The 20373-nt window shown below is 34.3% G+C and overlaps 1 non-coding gene across 1 annotated transcript; it reads left to right on the forward strand.

Annotated features, from left to right (window-relative positions):
- Positions 1 to 19728: 19728 nt before the first annotated feature.
- Positions 19729 to 19830, forward strand: LOC113247526 (U6 spliceosomal RNA). Its single transcript, XR_003313282.1, has one exon. It is a non-coding gene; the product is annotated as a U6 spliceosomal RNA (small nuclear RNA).
- The last annotated feature ends 543 nt before the right edge of the window (positions 19831 to 20373 follow it).

A 20373-nucleotide genomic window follows, 5' to 3' on the forward strand; every position in this document is an offset into this window, starting at 1 on the left:
AGAAGTGATATGTTTTAGAGACCATAATTATATAAGATTATCGGCTTTAGGAGTGCCTTAAATTGTTAAGTTGTTGGAGTCACACTTGATTCCTCTTTTGTGGACCTTTTTCTCCATTAGGAGTCTTCCACAAAGGTTATTTTCTCTTTAAGATTTAATTTCTTTCTAAAATCCCATCCTTCTAAAATCCTTCAAAAAGGGACCCCGTGGATTGTTAACCATACAAGCTTGTCCTTAGTTACTTGTACTACATAATAACTGAAGGGTATGAGAATTAGTATTTATATTAGGGTCAAGATATTCCTTGTTGTACTTATTCCCTCTGTGGTAGTAAGGGGTAGACACCCATTACCACCTATACATTCAATCAAAGAATAATACCTATACAAAGTTGCTGTAAAAAGTGCAAAGTAGATATCCAAGTGAGCTATTATGTACAAAGGTAACTGGTGTTCTTTGCATTCAGCACATTAAACCCCAGTGTCCAACTGATAAATCAATTTAAGCAGTTGGAAAATAAGTGCACTTATAAGATATTGAAATAGAACAATGAATCATGGAGCACTACATCAAAAACTAATGATGTACTGCATGGTGACTAACATATCATAATTTAAAAAAAGATATTGAAATAGTTTTGTACTCAGAGACACAGGAAGAACATGGCTTTCAGATTTGATCAAAGCTGTGTTGGAATCTTAGTTATCACATTGACTTTGTTACCTTGAACACATCACTGTAATCTCAGGTTCCTTCTCTTCATCTATAAAATATAAGGGATGATAGATAAGCCATAGTCTGCTGCAATTAATTCTGTGTATTCTGTAGTATATGACAAGTGCTCAATGAAAGATAATCATTTTGGAAGAAGTACAATAGCGAGAGCTCAGGAAACATTTGCTGATAGATAAGCAGGGCACCACCTACTGTTGCAATTTGGCATATTAAATACAAACCATTGTCTATACTAAACCCCTGCATCTCCAAATTGCCCCTCAGGAGACAAAAACTGCAACTTCTCTCTTTCTGTAGTTTCAATTAGGAAAAATACTTTACACCTGGAGGGTTCTTATGCAAACAATGTTACAGTTTCAGAGAAACCAAAGTAACAGAATAGTCAATCATTTGAGAATCAAGGCAAAAAACTAATTGCTAAAATTAAGATTTTTCTTTTTTGCTTAATCAGAAGAAATAGAAAACCTATAATTGTCTTTATTATTATTAGCTGGTATTTTAGAAAATGTATTCTGTACCAGGTATTGTGTTAAGAACTCTTAACTCTCACAACAGTAAGAGGTAGACAGTAGGATTATCTCTGTTTTACAGATGTGACTGTTGAGGCACAGTTCTCAAAACAGAAATCTACTGGGTGGGGCGCCTGGGTGGCACAGCGGTTAAGCGTCTGCCTTTGGCTCAGGGCGTGATCCTGGCATTATGGGATCGAGCCCCACATCAGGCTCCTCCACTATGAGCCTGCTTCTTCCTCTCCCACTCCCTCTGCCTGTGTTCCCTCTCTCGCTGGCTGGCTCTATCTCTGTGGAATAAATAAATAAAATCTTTAAAAAAAAAAAAAAAGAAAGAAAAGAAATCTACTGGGTATGTTGAATAAATAAATGAGCAGTGAATGAATTTATTAAATGACTATCCTTGTCAAAAACATTACCCAGTGCTGCACAGTTTGAAGTTTGGAAATAATTAAGACTAGGGTTCTATGTAGGAGTGGAAGCAACATTAATACTGATCTGACTGAATGTCAGTGCCATCTATGAAACTAAAACAAAATCAATCAATGGACCTATGCCAGGGTTCAGCCTATATATGCCCAGGGAAGAGAAGGCCAAGGATTTGAAGACAAGAACCATTGAGGACTTTGCATCCAGGTGCATTCATATACACAGCGATTAGTGGTGTGATGAGTTGATACCAGTGTTCTTCTGTGTGCACATTTGGAACATGTTAGACATACTGATTCCTGGGCCCCACTCCAAAGCCACAAAAAGAGGATGTCAGGAGGCTAAGCCATGCTTGATCAGCCAGATTTGGTAATGGCTGAGATTCTTATCGGCCATGTGGATAAGGTGAAGATTAATGCTCTCCTTTTATCTGTCCCATTCCTATAAGACAAATCTCTGTTGGATCTGTTGAGTAAATAAATGAGTGTGTGAATTAATTAACTGAATATCCCTAACAGACTTCCTAAATTAACATTTGCATTTTTCATGTATAAGGCTAAACACATTCACTGACTTCCTTCAACCACTCTGACAATTCTCTAATATTTTTTCAGCTTGGCTCAACCTCACACCCGTTAGTGTTCACAGTCCCCTAACTCTTTAGTCAGTATCCCACAGGCAAACAATAATGAATGGTACCATTCATAGATAATTGCAATTATTCAAGTCACTTTAGCAACTAGATGCTGTATGTTCTTAGTCTCATTTCCCCCTTATAACTAGCATACCTGCAGTCTTCTGATATCAAAATATTCACCCACAGACACACAGCTTTAGATCTCCTGTCCCAAGGCTTTTGCTCATGTTGGTTCCTCTGTACGCCTCCAGTTGTTAACAAGACAAGCTGAGGCTCTCTTGTCCTATCTCAAAGGACCAGTATATGAAAGCTAAAAGGACTTGCACTCATTGCCTTTATCAGTCTCATCACAGTCATCTGTCACTCAGACCGCCATTAACCACATTCTTTAAGGAAATGCTCTTTGCTTAGGAAAACCTTTGTGCAGCATGGCTACCTCACTTAATCACGTTAGTGAATAAACAGTATTTAACGGACATTTATTCTGCTTTTCAGGTTACTTCTTATTCTAGCTGAGTATGATTTTAGAAATGTATTTTAAGAGGGGAACTAGGGCTTAAATTACACTTTTATACTGCATCATCTCCAATAGCACTGCTAGATTTTGGAGATACTGGATTGTTCCTTTTTCTTTAGTCTTTGATCATAAAAAACATGGTAAAGGATCTATACTTATAAGAAAGTAGAACACCTAAAATATTTTTTCTTAAGATTTATTTATTTATTTTAGAGACAGAAAATGCATGAGCAGGGGGGAGGAGCTGAGGAAGAGGGACAAGCAGACTCCACACTGAGCATGGAGCCTGGTGCTGAACTCAGTCCCAGGACCCTGAGATCATGATGTGAGCTGAAATCAAGACCTGGATGCTTAACTGACTGAGCTACCCAGGCGCCCCAGAACAAATGAAACTTCTTTATATCTAATTAGCAGGATAGATATCACATTGGAGATAACACGTAAAGCTAAATCAAGTCAGTATAACATCTGAATCCAGTCATGTTTCCTACATATCCTATATTAGTTTGTGGGATAAAACCATTGATACTTAGTGATGATGATGAGGAGGAGGGGGGAATATTAACCACTAAACTTTTGGCTCCCATACTAGATTCTTTTACAAAAATCTCAAAATAATTATATAAATTTCATAATATTTTATTGTTGAGATGAAGACTTCACTAATGCAAGTTAATTCACTTAACTAATATTGCTGAATTGCTCAATAATGGCTCCACAATTTGATTCAAATATGGGACACTGCCCAAAATGACCTACCATTGTATTTAATGCTCCACTTCTCTGTGGACAGAAATAATAATAATGAAAAAAGAAATAATGATATTTTAGTCAGAAATTTTCATGGTTCCTAATCATAAATAATTGGAAATTTTGTGTCAGTTGATAATTAATTGATTCTAAAATCTAATAAGTTACTGAGAAATGTTTCAAAAGACTACATCAACTAAAAAACAAGAAACTAGCATCAAATATTAAAAATAATAGCTATACAGAGATCCTTTGTAATGTCTTTGTGATTATGAGGTCCTTTCTTTTTTGTTTTGGTTTAAATCTTTATTCAGGTGTGTAATTTAGACAAACTTCCTTCAGCTTCCTAAAAATAGTAGAAGAAAAAATATCAAGTTTACAAGGCTGGTCTCAAGTAAAACGAGTGTTGTTGAAGAAGAAACATGAATTAATTATGCTCTAATTAACTTATAAAAAAGAAAAAGAATCCTATAATTCGTGCATTCATCAAAATAAAGTGGGTGGAAAAGAATTTCACATGTTTTTCTTTGTTTAAACTTAGGTACTATAAAATATAGAAGTATGAATGAAAATTCTTATGGCTCTGGATTCAGTGAAGAAGAGAAGAACAAAAATAGAACAGAGCAGAATCCTACCAGTTGGTGTCACAAAATAGCTTAACATGAACTAAGAAAAAACAACTAAAATATAAGTGTTACAGGGAGGGGAAATTTTATTTTTGACTTTGTTCTGTGCTAGATTGTCAATCCCAAGAAGAATATCTGGCACATTTTTTAAGCAGTAAGTGTGTCATAACTGAAGGAGGAAAACAAATAAGCTTAATTATTGCAACATATAAATAAAAGTTGAATGTATTATTAAAGATGAAGCAGAAAATATAATTTAATGAAAAGAAAGTTACAAATTCATATCCCTGTGGGTTGTTTTTGTTTTTGTTTTGTTTTGTACTTTTCTCCTTTAAGGTTGATTACACTTTCCTGAAGATCTGTATTCTTATACATTTGAAAGGAGAAAAAGAAAATCTGGGCTGACACCATCTTGATTTAGAGGAATGAACTCCTCATTCACATTGTCCACTGTGATTGTTAATGCATTCTGACAAATGAATTGGTTAAAATTGTACTTACATATTCTCGTTAGTCTCATCCTTTGTTACAATCAACTATTTTCTCACTTTTAGTGACTCAATAACCTACCTAATTCTAGCAGAAATCTTGAATATAAATATGTGTTAACAGGTTTAGTGGTGTAAGCAACTTTGACAAGGATACAGAACCTCTTAAGTGGTCTCTACATCTTGAAGCTGGAAGTGTTCAGTGGTTAAAACCATGAATTGTCACGTTGAACACACATGGGTTTAAACTGATATTCTCCTGCAATGTGACCTTAGTTAAATAACTTAAAAACAAAGAAATATCCTCAAATATTAAAAAGGTGGATAATATCACCTTAAGAATATTTTTGTGAAAATTAAACAAGATTATGAATACTTGGCACATAGTAAGTACTCCATATACAGTGCTTTATTAAAAGCACTATCATTATCAATATAAAAGGATGTGTATTTGTTAAGCATTTACCATATACTCTTCTATGTGTTACAGATACGACTATGAACAAAACAGATTAAAATTTCTGTTCTTGTAGAGGATTTGTCCCTGTCATCGAAGACACACAAATAGAAATTAACAAGAACAATATGTAGTGTGTTAATGGTAGAGAGTAGTATGGTAAAAATAAAATAGGAATGGTAGACCAGGGGCACCTGGGTGGTTCAGTGGGTTAAGTCTGCCTTTGGCTCGGGTCATGATCCCAGGACCCTGGGATCAAGGCCAGCATTAGGCTCCCTGTTCAGCGGGGAGTCTGATTCACTCTCTCCCTCCTTCTCGTTCTCCCTCTCTCTGTCTGTCTCTGTCATTCACTCTCTCTCTCAAATAAGTAAATAAAATTAAAAAAAAAAAAAAAAAAGGAATGATAGACCAGGCTTAAGGAGAGGAAGGCAATGATCACAATTTTAATGAGGTAGATAGGAAGGCTTCACTGAGAATGTGATATTTAAAAATATGTATCTTCCCAAATTTGTATGTGTGTCAAAACATTTCTGATATAAAGGATTTTATATTTTATTTTATTATTTTATATAATTACATAATTATTTATTACTTTATATTGTTATTTATATTATATTTTATTTTTTATTTTGGTATGGAAAAACATATGTCCAGTGTGAATTATTTATATATATATTTATTTAGGAAAACTTCTATATATTTTATGTCTATGCATTTACACTTTTTATGTCTTTATACATAATTTCATACATTTATACATTTTTTATGTGTGTTTAATGTTTTTCACAATATTTTCACAAACATTATCTAATGTTACATTAGGAACGGACAACCTGATTTTACATTTTAGTTTAGTTTTTGCTAGATATAGTTGTTTTCCAAAATAAGTATCAGCATTTTCCCATTAGTATTAAGAAAGTTCTAGTTATGTAATGGTGAACGTGGTAGGTGCAGTGAGGCCTATGACTATTATTTAAGAAGCAGACTTGCACTGGGCTTCAAGCGTTGGCAAAATGGAAGGATGGAAATCTATCTGAATCAGTTACTGGAGGTCTAAGATAAAAGTAAGAACAAGTCATTGGGAATTCCAGAGAACATCATGGGAAGTATTATGAAGAAATGAGGTATCATCAGTCTAATTCAGGATAATGCTCATGGTGTTAAAAGCATAGAGAGTAAGAGAAAGTCAAGAAGACAGACTTTTTTAGGGTGTTGAGCTCTATCTGAGACAGTAAGTTTTTTGTATGACTTTCACTGAGTCTTCAAAACCAAGGACTGACTAGACATCCTGGGAGGCTACCACTCACCATAGCTCAGCCAGTTCTATGCCTGACAGATGGAGGTGGGAAATCCTTGAGACTCATTATCAAATGCAAAAGCATATTGGGTAATTGTTTTTATTTTATGTTCATACAAGTAGAATATCTGTCAAAGTAGTGAAAATTGAAAAAGAAAGGAAAATCCAGATGAAGTACTTTGTCCACCAGAAAAAGGTAATCAGCATTTTGCATAGCAATGCAGGTTTAATTATGTTAGTTAATGTAGGAGGTGAAACAGGAGACTAAGGTCTTATGTTGAATTAAAATTGATTGACTCCAGAATATGTCCTTAAGTTGAAGAAAAGAAATAACTTGACCTTTGAAGCCATCAAAGTTACAAAGCTTCCTTTAAAAATATAATTTTCTCTTGGGGAAATTTGATTGATCACTTCTAAGCAGGCTGTCAGCAAATGCTATAATTTTCCAATAATTTGGACAGGCCTCATCTAAAGATGGAGATTGTTGTTCAGACAGAAGTAGAGGAAACATTATTTGTGATCCCATGTAAGGGAAAAGAATAATTTCCAATTTATATGCAAAACAACAAATATATATGTATAATCCATCCCTTCTGGCTCAATTAGTTAAAAAATAAAGGAGAATGAGTAAGAGAGACTGACTTAGCAACACTGGATTCTGAGTATAATATTGGTGTTTCCAGAGGGAGCCAACTAATTGGTCATATCAGGTCTTTGCCAGCCTAGCAAGTCACACGTGAACTGTGCCATATCTCTGACTGAAAAGCAAACAAGCCAAAGTTCATGGAAGACAATGAGAGTGGAACATTGGAATATATTCCTGAACATGCACATGAAGCCTTACCAGACATAGGACTGTCAGATGCTGGGTTGGCAATAAAGGAAAATGTTGATTTCTAGTAGTGTTTTCTGTTGTATTTGTGGGAGAAGAATAAATATCACCTCTTTAATTTTTAATTAAGTCTCAGTGGAGCTTTCTGTGCCCTAGTTCTTTTTTCCCCCCTAGTTGTTTATGCTTATTCTCTGTCCACTCATTTCTTGCTCTCAGTCTCCCTCTCTCCCTCCCCCTTTTCCTCTCTCTCTCTCACACACAAACTAAACATTAAGTTTGCACTTAAACAAACTTAAAAGGGAGATTAAATGGAAGAAACCTGTTGTAGCATCCATACATTTGAAAGTTAGCAGTACAGTGCCACCTCATTTACTCTTACGCAAGCATTCTGCATTTAAAATTATTGCAGAAATAGAGCATCTTTACATTTTAATGCAAAGGTATATACTTAACTATCCTGTGATCAACTGGAAAAATAAAGTAGGAAAGCTGCAGTTGGGAAAATGATAGTCTGAGCTAAATAGATACCTCGAAATATTCAGCAGCTCCAAAAGTCTACGAAAAAGTCCTCACAATTGTGTTTGATCAGATTGGCTTATGTCGGCTCCAATACTCTGAAATCTAGCTTTTTTTTTTTTTTTTTTTTTTTTTTATGCCCATCCTCTTTCAGTATCTGTTCTCCCATAATGGAAAGGCACGTACCACAAGATGTCAAGCCTAGATCTTTTTCTGCATCTACTATATGTGTATGAATGTTTATATGTGTCTATGAGGGACTGTGTGGAGTAGTTTGGTGGGTGGGTGCAGTGATAAGAAAAAATTTTATTGCAACAAACCTGGCTAGCATTCAGTGTCTGTATCTGGTAGTTGGCATATCCTGCTCTGTAGTTTTAGTTCTCTATCTTGTATGTCATTAATATTTCTTACACTTGCCTGTAAGCTCCCTGTAATATTTCTGCCATTGTTTATGCTTTCAAAACCCCAGCTAAAAATCTAAGAAATACATTCTTGCATAATGGAAATAATAATGAATTTTGAGTATTAATATCATTTAGGGGATGATACAGTTTAGGAAAACAAAGTTCATATAATCATAAAGACTTGGAGCTGGATTTCTTCTTGTGACAGTTACTTGATGTGGGGGAAAGAATTTAACCTTTCCTCATCTATAAAATGAAAAATGTTGATTAATTGTTGAAGCAATTATATAAAATGTGTTAAGCATGGAAAGAATGTGATATTAAATTCATTTATTAAGTGGAGGAAAGTTACAGATATCATGCCTTTTCATTCAGCAATTTTTTTGACCTCTTAGCAAATTCAGATATACAATAGTATCAAGATACATTTTACTTGCGATTACTAACCATGAGCAGGATCATATCCACAGTGTACTCAATAACATTACAAGAAAAACGTAGGACACTAAAAAGCCTTGTATATCTTGATGTTCTTCAGCAATAAAGCAAGATTTAGGATTTTTTTTTTTTCACTTAATACCAATCTGTTGCCCCTGGAATTAAATGCATTGTATGATTAAGATCTTATAATGTTATTCAATTATGCTTCTGTTACACTATCTCCTGGCTTAGTCTTTTTAAGAGTTACCAGTTCTTGGAAGATAGCTGAAGGTTTGCAGAGAAGCAGCATGCATTCTGAAATGGAATCTTATTAAATAAATTTGTATTTGCTGTAAAGCAAATACAGTTTCAAGTGTTTGCACATTGGGAGTGTATTTCTAGGAGCAATATTATTATTTCCTCATTGCAATGTTAAAGAAAATGGTTGTATCTTCAAACAATTAACTGAGTGCTTCCACGAGTATCATACCACGTAACCATAGGAAGTCAGTAGGGAAGCCATGACAGTTCCCATTGAATGTGTGAAGAAAATAGTGTAGTTTCATTTGTGCAAGTAATCATTTGCCCAATGCCTACTTTATTTAAGGCATTCTAATAGGCACTGGGAAAGAAAAATGCAGTGTAACAAAGCAGCCCAGGCTTTTAAGAAGTTTAAAATCAAAATAGAAAATATATTTATGAAAATTGTCTATGTTAGGGGTGATTAAAGGCCTACCTTCGTCTAGATGATTTCATATGCTTAGGATTTTGTGACAGCAAAGCTTTCTATATCTAATGCCTTTTTGCCAAGAAATTACCCTCACGTTCTGTTTGGGAATTGTTCTTTTTTTTTTTCTGTTCTGTTCTGTTCTTTCCTTTCTTTTTTTTTTTTTTTTTCCCCTGGTATTACCCTAGTTGTCATCCTTTCATTTGTTACCAAGATTCTCTCTCTCCTGCAACAGGGCATATTTTGAGTAGTTTTATATTTTCTGTAATAACATGCTTGCTTTAAAAATTCATTTGTCTATATAATGTACCATGATGTGTATCTCTGATATTTTGTTTCAGGGGCAGTTTGCATGCAAAATATTCATATGAGGTATTAGCATTCCAGAAATCATATTCACCTTTTAAAATTTTTTATCTAAGTATACAGTTGATCCTTCAACAACATGGGTTTAAATTGTGTAGGTCCACTTACATGCAGATATTTTGATAGATATGGTATAGTACTGTAAACATATTTTCTCTTCCTCATGATTTTCTTAAAATGTTTTCTTTCCTCTAGCTCACTTTTTTGTAAGAGTACAGTAGATAATACATATACAAAATCTGTGTTAATTGACTATGTTACCAGTAAGGCTTCTGGTCATCAATAGGCTATTAGTAGTTAAGCTTTTGGAGCATCAAAAGTTTTATTCGGATTGTCAACTGGCCGGTAAGGTGGCATCCCTAATCCCTCATGTAGTTCAAGAGTCAACTGGGTAACAGAATATTTGTTAATTAACATAAATAATTTTTAAATTATTTTTTGTGTGTGTATGAAATGGGCAATGCTCAAGGAGAGGGTTTGGTTAGAGACATAGTAAGGACTCCACCAGTTTTCATGAACTAGGCATGAAAATCTTGCAAGCACAATAACTTCCTACAATTAGGCAATCACATTGGCTCTTCAGTCTCAGAGGGCACTTTTCTTTGACCCATATACAAAACTTGCTGCTCCCACCATCAGAATATTGCTGTGTTTTCCTTGGAATGGGCCCTTCAAATGTGTGCTTTTTCCAATGTCTAATGATGTATTCCCTGTAACAGCAACAGGTAACATACTTTTTGAAGTGTCCACTCACTTAGTTGCTAAAGCTTGGTCTAAGAATTGTTTCCCTTATTGTTTATCCATGATGACATTGAAAAAGAGGAAGAGATTTGTAATCTTCAAAGACCTGCAAACATATGTGCTACTAATATTTATGAAATTATTTGGTATTTCCTAATAACCAAAGGAGATTAGTTATATATGGCCCACCAGCTTTTACATGAATATTTTCTTGGATGTCATCCCTCCACTCCACCTCTTCCTTTCTAAAGTGAAGGGGCTGCCTTTAACATAGTATCTTGACCTAGACTCATTTCAGGACTCCACCTGTCTGGTTGGGGAATATGTACAGTAAGCGTTACATAGAACTAACTATACACAATGTACTTTTGAAGTGAAAATATAAAAAGGATTGATGAGAAGCTATAAAGAGCTTCACAGATGAGTTTATTTGAGATGGGCCTTAAATAATGAAATATGATTGCTGTAAGAGTAACAGTAAAGATCATTCTGGGCAGAGAGACTAGCCTGAAAGTACATAATTATTTCTAAATTTGATTAACACAGGTTTGCTTATATTTGAAGATATGTTTGGAATCTTCTTACATTAAATGGACAATTTCCATCTCTTAAGCAAGAACTACCAGACCAATATTTTTCCTATCTTTATAAAATATGTAATAAAGTTGAATTAGTATTTTTTCTTAGTTTTATCTCACATAGGGAATTGGTGTATAGGATTGTGAGGAAATGAAGGTAGTAGAGAGACTGAATGAGGATTTTATTTTATTTTATTTTTATTTTTTTTAAAGATTTTATTTATTTATTTAACAGAGATAGAGACAGCCAGCGAGATAGGAAACACAAGCAGGGGAAGTGGGAGAGGAAGAAGCAGGGTCCCAGCGGAGGAGCCTGATGTGGGGCTCGATCCCATAATGCCGGGATCACGCCCTGAGCTGAAGGCAGACGCTTAACAACTGTGCCACCCAGGCGCCCCTCAATGGGGATTTTAAATGGTAAGAAACAAGGGAGAAGTTTCAGGGACCTATAAACTGTTAACTACATAGGAAGCCTTCACATTCAGTGGTACAGAACAGCATGGAGGAACCCACTGAAATGTGTTTCAGGCTATTCTATACATTACTAAGGCCCTAAATCTCTCCTGTCTCCATTTAAATTTTACCTGTCTCTTAAAGGCTCATCCAATCCTACTTCTAAGCATATTGAATTTTCTAATATTATCATCATTGCCTTTCAGATTAGTTTTAGTACCCCTAATGTATTTGTTTAATACATAATTCCAGGTATTATCACTAAAGAATTTCAAAGAACCTTACTTCTATAAACACACTCTAAACTATGAAGGAGATGCAGGCTATGGTTGTTTTAAGTATAACCTCGTAGCATATTAATTAAGACTTCATCATATATTTGTTTTGTAACAATGATTACAGAGAATCTAGAAAGTAATGTTTTAGTTCTTAGCCTATTGCATCTTTAAAATGAAGATAATTTTAAAATGCAATGACACCTACTGCAAATTGATACCAATTAAAAGGAACCCTTAATCAGCATTTAATTTTAGGAAGAGGGATAAAACATAAGAAAATAATCTAAATATATTGGGGTTTTATTCAAGAAAACAACCTCTTAGAACTGACTTGAGTAATGCCCATATCACATTCAGTATCACAGCCTTCTCTATCTTTTCTCAGCCCTCCATCAATTAGAATGATGGGTTTTTCATGTTTCCTCCTTTTCATTGTGTGGAGCCCAGTTGTGTAGATTATTTTATTTGATGGATACAGTTACCTTGACAAGTCAGACAGGTACTGTTACTGGAATTTTTTAGTATAAGAAAGGCAGTTCTTTAAATCCATATATGTAGTGAGAATTGGAGATTGCATAATTTTTACTTTAATAATTTCCTTTCTAAAACAAGAAAGTAGACTTAACATAATATATAGAGTTGCTCACACACAAAAAAATGATTTTTACCTAAACCATCAGTTAGCCTGACCTTTGATTAATCACAACTCCCTATTCATTAAGTGGTTCTTTTAATTCGTAAGTTTTTCTATAAAACATACAAGATAATTTATTCTTTAAAAAATAATAAACATAGAGGCACCTGGGTAGCTCAATCGGTTAAGCCTCCGACTCTTGGGCTCTTGATTTCAGCTTAGGTCATGATCTCAGGGTCATGAGATCAAGCCCCATGTCGGGCTCCACACTAGGCTGAGGTAGAGGCTGCTTAGGATTCTCTCTCTCCCTCTGCCTCCTCCCTCAATCCCCGCTTGCTGTCTCTGGTGAGCTCGCTCTCGCTCTCAAAAAAAGTAAACATGGAACTTTTATGCCATACCCCTCCACAAATTTTCTTTTACATATTCTGTTTTCAAAATAGGAGGTATTTACAAGATAGCACACAGATTTTCAGAAAGGATCTCACACTTCTGTTAGTCTGTTTGATTAATGCCATGATCAAGCAGTGTGAGTTCTACTTATTTCTTAGTGTGATGGAATTCTAGCTTACCATGATATTAATCATACTAGTTCAGTGTTTCCCACTTTTGATGGCTAGAAAAGTTCATTTCTGAAGAATGTCATAGGCAAGTTGTTAGAAACATATATACATCACTTCAACAATTCTTTGTTCAAAACATGTTAAGTGAATACTTAACAGGAAAAAGGCACTATACTATGTGTAATATAAGGAAAAGCATACCTGAGATGGCCCCAACCCTCATAGACCTTTGTTTCCTACCATTTGAGCATGCTTTGCAGTAATTCTCCTATTCAGTCCTATTTATATGAAAATATTGCATGTAGAAATTTAGGGAGAAAGAGTAATTTGGCAAATTGTTATGTTTGTGATTATAAATCATGTATCCTTAAATAAATTGCATACATGCAGTTTCTCCTACATAGTAATGGTTTTAAAAATTTGAGGGAGTTAGTTTTGTCTATTAAAGTAGCTGTTGGTTGATCAAAACATTAATCCTTGTAGTATTATCAATTCAAAGCCACCTCAGAGTTCATGTAGTCCAAATCCCAATTTTACTATAAATTATTATCCAGAGAAGCAAAGTGAATCCTTAAACATCATAAACCAAATTATTTGTGACTAAACCTGGCCACTTTGATGCATTACAGTGGAATGCAGTGAGAATTAATTGCATGCATAATGTTCAAATGACACATGATGTCACTTTGTATTCCTGTCATTATGTACCTTAGCCCTCAAGTAGATAATACAGAATTTAGTATCATTTTAAGAAGCTTATTTTTAGCATTGATGACTTGGCAATTTGTGTGAAACAATATTTAAGTTTTTAAAATTGATAATAAATGTGCAATAAAAAAGAAAAGAAAATTTACTTTTTATTGGTTTGAATGTTCTAAATGCAGATTTTTACAAATTGTACACCAGCATATTCCTTGAAGAGAAAGGAAAGTTAGCCCTTAAATGCACCTATTCTCCTACTATAATATCAAATAATACATTATTGTAATTTCCTGGCTCTGTAGACTCCTGATATTAAAGGGCTGTGACTCCTCTATGAGCCTGCTGTGATACTGCTATGAGGTTTCTATAATGGCAGGTAAGAAGTATACACACTGCTATTCCCTTGAACCATGTCAGAGATACTGGACTGATTATTGTTCTCTCCACGACTGAGTCAACCCAAAGACTAAGACTTTGGCAATTAGAGTAGGGTTGGCAGCCAGTGTTAGTTAATCAGTTTAATGATAGTTTCAACATAAAAGTACTTGTTTTCCTCTTTTCCTTCTGTTTAGCTAATTTTTCAGAATTTAGCACTTGTTTTTTTGTTTGTTTTGTTTTTGTTTTTGTTTTTGTTTTTTGTTTTTTTATGGAACTTAAGTATCCGATAGTGATTCAGTGGATTTCAATAGCAATTCAAAAGTAAATCACATGCCATTTTTCTGGACACCATGGTGCAATTAATGCAGTGGTTTATGTCCTAGGTTGATATAAAAAATCAAATTAACAGGTTTTTGTTGTGCACTTAGTATCAGTTATTGTGTCCCTTTTTCTAACATCAAAGATCAGATTTTGGGAGGAATATTTGAATACACATTGACTGAGGTACTAAAATTAATTTTAAGGTCTATAAATTTTGTAAAAGTTCTAAGGTGGGGAAAGAAAACCTTTGACTTTAGCAACTTGAAAGGCTTTACAGAAAAAATGGCACTTAAATTAGACTTGGGAAGGTTGATAAATTTTTAATTTTCAACAAAGGTGATAAGAAAGGTTGATAGTTGAGAGAAGACTTTTTTTTTTTTTTAATGTAAAGTAACTATAGTAGGTGATTTTGGATATATATAAAATTTAATTTCTTCCAAAATAAGAGGAAATACAAGAAGACATTTATGCCATCTTCACTTGGGATGACTGTTGTTATAATCTAGGAAGTAGAGTTTACCTCATTTATAATAATTTTAGGAAATCTGGAAAAATTGCAAGCAGTTTCTTGAGTATAAAGCATCTTGTTTCTATGTTATACACTTCTTCCTAACCTATACGTACCCTGGAAATATGAATTTAGGCAAAACTAGATTAATATGAATGGTAGCTTTGAACAATGGAAATAAAAGCAAAATGTTTTGAGCCATTACTCTTGGCCAGATACTGTCCAGTAATTTCATGCACATGTCCGTCTTTACAGCAGATGAAAAATTTGAGAATTAGAGATTCAATGGCAAGACCATAATTGCATATTTAGTAATTGTCATACCTGGGCTGGATCTCATGATTTAGTAATTGCAAAAGTATCATAGGGTGAGGTATTGAATTAAGGAAATCTTTTCTTTTTTGGATCATCATTAGTTTTGTTCACAATCTGAGTGGCCCTATGTAAGTGTCTTGCTTACCACTTGTTATTAGCAGAGCCACCATTTTTTTATCCAGTGTTTGCCTTTGTGTATCAAAAGCAAATATTAGTCATGAATCACTCTAAGACAAGGACCTGTCAACATTGCCATGTTTATTATAATTGATAATTATCAATTACTACATAGCATCCATAGAAATTATCAGAAGTGAGGGAAGAATGTAGGCACTTCATTTCAGTAGAGTGAGCCTAGGAATTACAGGACTGTTGAAATTATTCTTCTTTAAAAGAAGATCCTGAGGCTTTGGCTATGGTGTCATGCTTCAAGCACATTAAAATTTGTATAAAAAGCTAAAGTTTTAAAGTATATTTTAGAAACCATTAGCTTTTTAAATATTTTTTAAATTGATGTATAGTTGATACACGATGTTATATTAGTTTGTGATGTACAACATAGTGATTTGACAACTCTGTGTTATGCTATGCTCACCACAAATGTAGCTACCATCTGTCACCATACAGTGCTATCACAATAGCATTGACTATTTTCCCTATGCTGTTGGATAGATGACATTAGTTTTTATAGAAATATCCTACTTTAGGGAAAATCAGTATCAAATCTGTGTTTCCTGGTTGGAAGCTTATGGTGATTTTAAAGTTCTGTTTCTAATGATTTTACTATAAGGTGGTACTGATTTAATTGTGCCCAAAGAGAGAAGAAACTAAAATTCATGGATAAAAAGAGTTATCTCAGAGGATCAGAATTAGGAGAATCTCAATTTGGAAACTGGTTTCTAACAGGGTCAGGGAATATGTTGTGATGCTGTGCTTGAGTTCATTGATCTCAGTCTCAAAATTGGAACAATCCCTATAGTTCATGTTCTTTTCCCCCCGCCGCATGGAGACTTCATTAAGAAAATAACTTTTATCAGCATGTCTGAAGATGCTTGGTAAAAGTCATTCTTTAATTTTTGGACATCATTTCTAATTTGAAACTTTTTATATAATTTCAGCTGTTATCACTCCTTGAGATGATGAATTCAGTAAGGCTATACCCTTTGATATGTAAATGTTTGTTTAGTTGAACTTTCAATCTTCCAGGTGCTTGAGGAAGTAGAGGTCTATTTAAGGTTTGTTGCGATAGGACATGGAATCATGCTTAATTTGGTGACTGGCAGATGAATGGCAAAGATACTAAGAGGTATAAAATATCCCATATTGAATATTAGCAAAAACTTTCATTTCAGTAATACACTATGATAAATTAGGTCTTCTTTACCAAGTTCTTTTTCCTGATGTTTATCTTTTAAATGAGGAGTCTGCATAGCTTCAAAAGATAGATACTTGAGATTATCTAAATTATGATTTCTATATAAACCTAAACACTAATGTTGAAATTGATTAAACGAGTAATACCACATCATAGCAAGATTATGGCAAAGCCTGAACTCCAAAGATTCCATCTGAATTTTACCCTTTCCTGGAAAACCAAAGATTCTTAATTATTTAGTCTGTGCCTAGAGAGCAGCATATCTTTGCTCTCTACTCAGGTGAATTTAATTATTTAATTATCTGTGTGTGTGTAGTGTGCATGTATATAATTATATTATACTTTTATTTTTTCCTATAGAACTCTCTTGAAACCTGGTCACAAGAATTGAATAACATTCAAGATATGAAATCTCATGATGTATTTTCATCCATAATACCCTGCATAGCATATAATAGATATTTACGCAATGGGTATATCATTATTTAAAAAGGGAGGACAATTTATTTTGTTGTATTTTCCTTTGTAAAAGGAAGGTGTAAGGCGTAGAAGGAACTAGAATGCAAGATTCCTTGTGATCAGCCTGCTGAGAAAACAGCATGCTTGTTTTATCCAGAAAGACATAAAGTAGACTACTTTAAGCTGATAGGATCCATGATCCTATAAAAGGAAATGTCCTTTTAAAACTCCAAGATTGATTTTATTTGTTCTAATTATAATTAAAAATAATCAATTCACAAGTGTGGCAGGTTTATTACATATTTTATTTTGTAGTCCCAGGCACTACTTAGTAAGCATTCCTTTTTGTAGTACCATTTAAAAACTCTTAAGTTAGATATGTACATAGTTGCTTTGTATTAAATGATGTTGGTATTTTAAATCCATAATTTTGAGTTAAGAATTAATCTATTGAAATGATAGTGAAGAAAAATCCAATAGTAATCCCCTTAAAATAAAAATAAGAAAACAAACTCGAGCATTTTATTTCATCTCTTCTTTAGACTGTATGATAAAGTAATTATGCAATCAGTAATTAATCACTTCTAGCCAACAATAAGAGCATTGTAATTCTGGAAAATAATGCATTCTGCTAAAATGGTTGGATAATAACCAACTGAGCTTAACACAAACATTGAGGAAATAGAGAAGAGACAATGAAAATAAGTTGTGCTCCTCTGGGAAAGCAAAGACAGAGTAAATTAATATGCAAATATGCAAATTAGAGGATGTGATTCCTGGAAGTACATTAAAATGAAAGAAACTTTGCTAAAAAAGTTTAACTTCAGTTTCCACAGGGATGGTCTCTTCCTTTCCCTTTTCTTGTTATGGGTTATTATTATTGCCTAATAATTAAATCTCTCAGAAATAATTTAGATGACAAAACACCATAAGCTAAAAGAAAACAAAACTATATGAATAAAATTAAATGAATGTGTGACCTACAGTGATTATTATAATTAAATAAAACATTACCCCATATGCAAAAGCAATTGTCATTTTTCTACCTACCAGGAAAAAATAGCTTCATTTAATTTCTGCATATCCCCTTTTAGAAATAGCCAGAAAATAACAAAAGAATAAGAGAATCCTACCTCTAATCCTCATTTACTGATCTACTTGATATCCTCTACAATTTACTAAACCCAGCATTTTAGTCGATACTCCACAGTGTTTTTGTTTGGATCAAGTGTAATCATTTGTACATTGAGTGTCAAGATTAGATAGATAATAAGTCAAGCAGAGAAAGACAACTATCATATGATTTCTCTCATCTATGGAACATAAGAACTAGAATGATCAGTAGGGGAAGAAAGGGATAAAGAAAGGGGGGGTAATCAGAAGGGGGAATGAAACATGAGAGACTATGGACTATGAGAAACAAACTGAGGGCTACAGAGGGGAGGGGGGTGGGGGAATGGGATAGACCGGTGATGGGTAGTAAGGAGGGCACATATTGCATGGTGCACTGGGTGTTTTACACAACTAATGAATCATCGAGCCTTACATCGAAAACCGGGGATGTGCTGTATGGTGACTAACATAATATAATAAAAAATCATTATTAAAAAAAAAAAAGATTAGATAGATAGATTGATAGATAGATAATTTGTTTATTTTCCTCATTTACTTCTTCTGTAACTTCACCCATAAGTACCTTCCTGCCTCCCATATTTGCCCCAGCATAAGAGCTTATAATTTTGGTAGGCACTAAGTAAGAAGTTCTGTACGACCAGAAATCTTCCCAACAACAGACACAAGGCCGGGGAAAGAACATGACGTATAAAAGGTACTAAATTAAAATAAGGATTGATTTTGATTTGAGATAATTACAGTTTAAGATATGTACTTTTTATTTTTTCTGGTGAAAAAAATTCTCATTATCTGATCCATGAAATATTGAACAAGAAGAAAAGGATTTTTCATATCCATTAGGCCACCTCCTCTTCTCTCCTACCACTGTCACTCCCATGAAAAGGTGTGGCGATAGTCTATTTAAATAGAAAAAAAGGCTAATTTCTCTCTGTAACACATATATGTTCTGAGAAAATCATTTGGCCTGAATACTTATCCATAGACATTTGAGGGAAAAAGTAGCAAAAATAAGTTGTTTTATTGTTCAAGCTGTTAATCATTCATAGACAGGTATGTAGGTAGATAAATAGGTTGAAACTTCTTTCAGTACTGGAGCACAATGAAAGACTGTTGAGAGAGTCCATATACCGATTAAGATCAGAAAGAGATCAAAATTAGGCAGCATATGTCCTTCCTGGTAGGTTAGAGGACTACGGTGAATTTAAAGATTAGTTAGCCTAGCCTTAACGCAGTTTCTAAAAGATGAAACAGGAACTAACCTTTTATCAGAATGAACGTGATATGATATGACCTCTTTGAAAATCAACCATTCATGCGTTGAACATTCCTGAACACATAACTTCCTGGGTAGGTGTGCCAAATACAAATGACTATTACCTGAATTTCTACTTCTCAGGACATGTGCTCTTGCCTGATTATAAAGACAGGTTCCTGATCTTCCATACTTTGAGACAGGGCATATGATTAATAGGTTTTGGTTGGGTGACACTTTATGCATCTCAAAGTTTTGAAAATGCCATTAAATCTGTTTGTTAGTTGAATGGTGAGGAAACTGATGATCTGGTAAGGAACTTTGGAAACAGTGCTCGCTTCGGCAGCACATATACTAAAATTGGAACGATACAGAGAAAATGAGCATGGTGAATTGGAGGATGGGTTAATAGAGGAAAAAATGAAAATAGAAGATGGTCTTAAAAAAATCCACGCCCACGAATGTAGGTTACAGGAGATTACTGACTCAATGAAACGATCCAATGTTAGAATCATTGGCATCCCCGAGGGGGTAGAGAAAAACAGAGGTCTAGAAGAGATATTTGAACAAATTGTAGCTGAAAACTTCCCTATTCTAGCGAGGGAAACAAATATTCATATCCAAGAGGCAGAGGGGACCCCTCCCAAGCTCAACCACGACAAACCTACGCCACGTCACGTCATAGTGCATTTCGCAAATATTAGATTCAAGGATACAGTATTGAAAGCGGACAGGGCAAAGAAATTTCTCACGTACCAAGGCAAAGGCATCAGAATTACGTCAGACCTGTCTACACAGACCTGGAATGAGAGAAAGGGTTGGGGAAGCATATTTAAAGCTCTTTCAGAGAAAAACATGCAGCCAAGGATCCTTTATCCAGCAAGGCTGTCATTCAGAATTGATGGAGAAATAAAGACATTTCAGAATCGACAGTCACTAACCAATTTTGTAACCACGAAACCAGCCCTACAGGAG

This window comes from Ursus arctos, unplaced genomic scaffold, assembly GCF_023065955.2.
Source record: "Ursus arctos isolate Adak ecotype North America unplaced genomic scaffold, UrsArc2.0 scaffold_8, whole genome shotgun sequence".
Taxonomy (NCBI): domain Eukaryota; kingdom Metazoa; phylum Chordata; class Mammalia; order Carnivora; family Ursidae; genus Ursus; species Ursus arctos.